Source organism: Telopea speciosissima, chromosome 5 (assembly GCF_018873765.1).
Source record: "Telopea speciosissima isolate NSW1024214 ecotype Mountain lineage chromosome 5, Tspe_v1, whole genome shotgun sequence".
Classification (NCBI taxonomy): domain Eukaryota; kingdom Viridiplantae; phylum Streptophyta; class Magnoliopsida; order Proteales; family Proteaceae; genus Telopea; species Telopea speciosissima.
In genome coordinates this window covers 24,258,890-24,264,465 of record NC_057920.1, presented here as the reverse complement: position 1 = coordinate 24,264,465, position 5,576 = coordinate 24,258,890, and positions in this window count along the sequence as shown.

Here is a 5,576-nt window from a genome sequence, read left to right as displayed (position 1 = left end):
ATTTGGTATTTACCCATAATACCTTTGGAAACTTCTGGTAAATTATAATTTTGCCATTCCTTCCTTTTTACTTACCCATAGCACCTTTGAAAAATTCTGGAATATTATGTTTTTGCCCTATTTCTTACATCATCTCTATTATGTCCACGTGTACTACACGTAAGGAGGGATTATGTACAATACACCTACAGATATTGCAGAACGCAGAACTTGCAGGAACATTGGTGCAAAACATAGAAGATTAGTTTTCTCCACCATTGCTATTGGGTATCCTTTGTTATTGGGTTGAGTTTGTCGTAAGGGGGAGATTGAAGTATTGAAGAGTATTGAAGATATTTGGTTGTTGCCTATTTGAGGACTTTTAGTTGGGTTGATATAGTATTTTTTCCGCTGCCTAATTTAGTTTGTTTTCGCTACTTGCTACTCTAGTTATTTCACTTCAAGATTCTAAGTCACTATGACAATCTGAGATTCATCACTGGATAGCTATTGAAGATCGTTGAAAGCTGCCTTTTTTGAAAAATATTCCAGTCCCGATTTGCTGATCATGTCTGTCCAAGTTTTGAAGATCTATTTTTTCAAGTTCTTGAAGGTTTATTTGGGAGCTCCATTCATATGTCAAGCTGGATTCTATTGCACCTTAGTTTTTTTTTCATTTTGTTCAAGTTGGGCATTAGTACCTTGCATGCGCCAACTTGAGGGGGAGTGTTAGCATGATTATGGAGTACCTTTTTTCTTTAGTTCAAGCTGAATTTTCTTTCTTTAATTCTTTGTATAATCCAGCTTGAGGGGGGAGTGCTGGAATATGTACTCTAGAATACCGTGGGGGTATTCTTGTCCTTTTGGGGTAGTTTTTTTGTTATTAAGTGTAAGTTGTCTATGTGAATTTTAGTCCCACATCGCCTATTTTAGTCTCTTGTAACTTTCCCCTCTATTATAAATAGAGGGGCTTACCTATCAATTAATACAAGCAATTATTCTCTCATTCTCTCTTTTCTAGCCCATGATTCTGCCAACAAAAAGAAATGGGCCTTAGGGCTTGTTTGCCTAGGTCTCCCAAAGTTAAGAATCCCTTTAATTCAAGTTGGGCCTTAGGGTTAGTTTGGTTAAGGTTCCAAGGTCCATTAGGTTCAATTAGTTAGGATATGTTTGGCTTAGCCTAAGGTCCTAAAAATGTATTTTAGTCTAGGGCTTGTTTGGCTCAAACCAATAAAAGAGAACCCTTATTTATTTTAGTTAAGTCTTGTGGGCCCACTTCATGGCCCAACAAATTAAGTGAGGGTAAGGGTGGGGGTCTATCTTGTCCGAGGACTTAGTCACTGTGTCTGGAATACGGGGACGTGGGTCCCACATGAGAAAACAATAAAAGGACAAGAAACAGCATGGATGGATCTACGAATGGAACCGATCTTGTGAGTCCGTTTGTGACTCCGTTGCTGCTGTAAGAGCTAAAAACACAAAGAAAGTTGCGGGGCTTTGACCCACACTTCCAGGACTTCGAAGGGGACCAGTATACCAAAATTTAGGGTTCAGGGCTTACTTCACGGTGTGGTTCAATCGTCCATCAAGGTGTGAATACAATCCTTGTGTTCGAGTCTTTCCTTCCCCCCCCCCCCTTGACTATTACAGTCCAAGGTCACAGGTGTTGACCATTGGCATTGTGGCAACACCCGTCAGTAAAAGTTCAATTTGACCTGGGATATTAGGGTGTATTTTGGGTACGGGTGTAACATGATTCCTCTCTTAAATATCTTTTCACACTAACCAGTTTCTTCCTCAAGATTTTCACCAAATTTTGAGGGAAGATAAAGCTGGTTTACCAATTTTTAGTATGTAAGTTATGTTAGCATCATTTTAGCGAGGTGGCTTTATGTTAACTCTAAGTGAGTGAGTGATCTTTCCTTTGGGTAGGGATAAGGCGGGTTATGTCTCCTCCCCCCCCCCTCCCCTTGTCTTTCATTTGTTTTACCGCATTTTAATAAAGTTTAGGGGCTTCCCCGAGTCCTAGAAAATCTTCGCGTAATATATATTCCCTCCCCCTTTATTTATTTTACAGCATTTTAATAAAGTTTAGGGGCTTCCCTGAGAGAGAGAGAGAGAGAGAGAGAGAGAGAGAGAGTTCTGCTGATTGCAGACATCCACAGATATAGTCTGTATATGATGGACTTCTTTCAAAATGTCTAAGGTATCTACGGTCAGCCGATGTTAATCACGGATGTCCATGCAAGAATCTATGGATTTAAAACATATTTTTGGTGAGTTTTAAAATAAAAAACATATATCATTAATTACTTTGTAACTTCTTTTTAGTAATCCTAAACTGGAGTTTAATCACCCTAGTTTGCTCTAATAGTTTTATTTAAAATTCCTAGAGACTTTAATATGCTCGATCAAGAAAGTTTGTTATGAACAATGATCTATAAACACTAAAAACTAAATGACTAAATCATTTATTATTTGAAAACTTCCCTCAAGAAATCTTAAACTAAAACTTAATCAATTTTATTTGCAATTAATGACTAGTTTGTAATTGCTAGAAACCTTTAAAATTCCCAACAAAGTTTTTTATGATAAGTAATCTAAATAAATGAAGAATGAATGTTTTCTAGAGTTCAATTTAGAAAGTTGAAAAGAACAATTGTATTACATATATATACTTGAAAAACGTGCAAGATGACAATCCTTGTTTTATTGTCCTCTTAGGCTATGTTTGGATGTCAATATAAAAAAAATTCAAAAAATTTTGAATTTGAGTAGAGAAACACATAAATCAATCATTGCATCATCATGATTTTTTCTTACAAGATAGTAAAATATTGTTGTTTCACATGTGTACTTGAAAAACATGCGACACAAATGCAGTTCTGAAAATACCATAATGGCAAATCACTTTCAAATAATTTTAAAAATCCACTTATACCCATAATTTAAAGAACTTTTAGAAATAAAACAAACACAATAAAGAGGAGACTACATATTTTAAGCACACCTACAGAGGTTTTATTCAAACAATCCCTTTAAAAAACAAGTTAAACCCTACTAAATCCTTTGTGGCCTGGGGTTGTGCAGCCATCGTGTTGCTTACAACTCCCAGATCACCACCTCAGCATAGATGCCCATCCAATGGTTGGGTATGGAGCTCCTCAAAAATGCCGCTCAAAATTCAAATTTGAAAGGAGCTTGATACCTCAATCCTCATAACTCTCTCTGGGGTTGTCTTATGAAACAGAAATACTTTTCCCACTACTATCATTCTTCATGCTTCTGTTCCATCAACGGCATCCTGGGGAGAAAGGCAAACAAATTAACAGATGCAGGTAGCCTCCAAACCAAGGATGCACATGAAGTAGAACTTTTTGGAATTTTAAAAGGATGGAGAAAGGCAAAGAAATTGAATATTAGGATCATGGAAGTATGGTGTTGCAGTAAAAACCTTTGTAATTTATTCAAACAAACAATCTCTCTATGCCTCCCTTGGAATCTTGTTGATAACTATATAGAACTAGCTGAAGAAACTGAAAATTTTACTTCTGTTATATTCAGATGTTGTAACGATAGAAGTTCCAACACTTCTATCCACTTATAATCTTTTTAGTTTTCTAATATATTTTTTCTTTCTCATTAAAAAAAAAAAAAAATTGCATCCTGTGGTTGAAAATCTATCATGTGTGCTCTTCCACTTTTGATGAAAGGATTATTCTTCCAGGTTGGGAATGGCCAAACTATACAACTGTGGCAGGACTACTAGATCTCAAACTTCCCTCCCTCTGCTGCCCCATTCCCCCTTCCACAAGATGCCCCCTCATTGGTCACACAGTTAATTGATCATTTCCCTCGATCCTAGAATTCAGTGTTAATTTTCACTGGTGGCCCCCAGATATCGCACAAGAGATTTTGGTGATTCCCCTTCCTTATTTTCCCAGGGATGATAGAATTGTTTGGTCTCCCACTGAGAATGGTAAATTTACGGTAGCGTTAGCCTACCGTTTTGTGATCCCAGATGATTGTCTTCCTCAACAGCATTGGTGGCTTAAATTGTGGCATGCTCCGATGGCTCTGAGAGGTCAAATTTTTATTTGAAAGTTAATTCATGAGAAAGTCCCCACTATAGACTTAACTCATTCTGAGGGGCCTAAATCCCTCCACAGTGTCATATTTTCAGGTAGCCTTCCTTTTCCATTAATCATTTAATTTTTTTCGTGCCCAATTACAAGAGACATATGGGAAAATGTGGGTTTACCCTTGTTCTCTGTATACTCTAACATCAAGGAAGTTGCAATCTCTATTCTGCAATATCTTAATTCATAAGTGACAAGACGCAAAGAGGGAGTATTCCTTCTAAACCTCCTGTGGGTCATGTGGACATCTTATCTGGACTAAATGTATAGACAAAAAGCTCTCACTTTATTTGCCATTATACACAGAGCTAAGGTCATTACGGAAGAGTTCATCCAAGTGTTTCCAACAGGCTTGAGGACAAGTCATAACTCTTTGATATCCTTAAAACCATCTCCTACATGTTATATAAAAATTAATATAGATGGTGCGAGTAAAGGTAATCCTAGTTTAGCAAGTATTTGTTAGGGTTTAGGGTTTAAGGACAAGGCTGCTTAGAGCAATGCACCCTACATATCAAGTTTGGAATAATGCAGGTTGCTGCCTCCAGCTAGTATTTATAGGAAAGACTAGGGTTTTTAGGTTAGATCGGTTGTATCCAGTGGGGCTCACCACACCCTGATTCCTTATTCAAGTAGACTTATATTAGGATATATTTTAGGGTTATAGAATATACCCTACAATCTCTTCATATGTTCTACATATAGTCAACACCAAGAATAGATAAACATTGTTCAAACGAAATATTGAATCAAATAAACAGAATGTTTAAAACTTTAACGATCACAAAGTAAACTTCAAGAAATGAAACCTTTGAGTTTTAGATTGAATCTAAACCCAAACATCTAGAAGTTCCACATGCGAGTGAACTAATTAAAAAATAAAAAGATCCTTGTAATCCTTAATGACTTTACGCATCAAGTAAGTCATCATCATCGAGATTCAGATGTAAACGTTCTCCTCCATCTTCGCCATCCTCTGTAATTTATCAAATATGAATTTCATAAGAAAAATGAATTCAATCATTTGCATAAAGATATAAAAGTATCTAGTTCAACAAGAAGAACTTAGTACAATTCATATAATGGCTGAAAATGAATCAAAATTCAACAATAAGCATTACTGTCAAGTTTCTATACAAGAACAAGACCCTATATTGTCTCTTTCATAAGGACCATATCATGTTTCCTTTTGGAATATTATAATCGTCATATCAATCACAGATGTTGTATCATCAAGTTTGGAATGACATATCATACTATGAAGGACTGCAAGTCAAGCATAATATCAACGAAACATATCAACATAATTTTCATATTTCTTTGTGGAATAACAAAATAAGGAAACGACATACAGAAATTTGCTACTCCATCCAATTTGGAATGGTTTCACAACCCTCCATACTTAGTAATCTTACCAAATAATCTGAAATATATAAATTATCACAAATGCTTATTATG